Consider the following 1,317-nt stretch of genomic DNA (forward strand, 5'->3'; position numbering starts at 1 on the left):
GCAATATACAAAATACACGTCAACAAAAACAAAATACAAAAAGACATTCTTTAGAAATTACAAGTAACAGAAACGAGTGATCATAACGTCTGGAGGAATTGATTCCGCAGTTGTTTAAAGGTGATTTTTTCTAAGTCAATTTCGTTATCCCTAAGTTCATTTAGTAACCTTGGAAGTTTATTTCCCTACGATTGAAGACCGTATGTGGTTCTAAAGATTCGAACAGTCCACACTTCATTTTTCCGGGTATTATACTTAGGCTGGTTGAGTATTAAATCTGCCAACTGCTTTAGAAACGGGTTAGAGTTTTTTTATGTCTTGCTTATATTTCTTGGACAAAAGAAAATCATACATTTTTATTACTGGCATTAGGTTGTATTGTTCAAATAAGGAACGAGTATGATAAGTACGTGGCACGTTCTCTACCGCCCGTACAAACCTTTTTTGCAACATATGAAGTTTGTTTATGTTTTCTTTAGAAGTTAGAGCCCAAACTAGGTGGCATTAATTGATTCTTGATAAAAATAAGGTATTGTAAATTAACAACAAAATATTCCGAGGAAGCAAGTGCTTGTTTCGGTACACAAGGCCGACTGCCTGAAAGACCTTCGTAGCTAAGAAGTGTATGTGGTGATCCCATGATAATGTTTCTTGAAATATTACTCCTAATATTTTAAGAGAAGGGACTATCTCGACAGGGGTGGAATTTAAAAAGATCGTTTGTTTTACAATTTCCGCTTTATCTTTAGTTTGAAATACCATAGCCTTAGTCTTTGCAACATTTATTTTTAGACCGTTTTCTCTTGTCCATTTTTCTAATCTAATCAGCAGTAGATTTGCATGTGTTATCAATTCGTTCACTGATTTTCCTGTTAAAAATATATTCGTATTATCTGCATATATTATAATTTTCACGTTAGAGGAGATGTTCACGATGTCATTAATGTGAATATTGAAGAGGAAAGGTCCCAAAATGCTTCCCTGTGGAACTCCTGCAACGATTGACAAAGAATCGGAATTGCAACCACCCAAGCTAACAATCTGAATACGGTGTTGTAAATAAGACTGTATTAATGATCCCGCCGTTCCCCGAATACCGTACCGTTCCAGTTTTTCTATAAGTAATTTGTGGTTAATGTGGTCAAAAGCTTTCGTAAAATCTACGAACAACCCCAACACAACGTTTCCCTGTTCGAATTGCTGATAAATGTACTCTTTCTGTGCCATGAGAGCATATTCTGTACTGAAACCTTTGCGGAAACCATACTGCGAGTCATGAAGCAACTGAAACTTCCTTTCAAAATTAGTCAGCCGTTT

The sequence above is a fragment of the Rhipicephalus microplus genome, chromosome 4 (assembly GCF_043290135.1).
Source record: "Rhipicephalus microplus isolate Deutch F79 chromosome 4, USDA_Rmic, whole genome shotgun sequence".
NCBI lineage: Eukaryota > Metazoa > Arthropoda > Arachnida > Ixodida > Ixodidae > Rhipicephalus > Rhipicephalus microplus.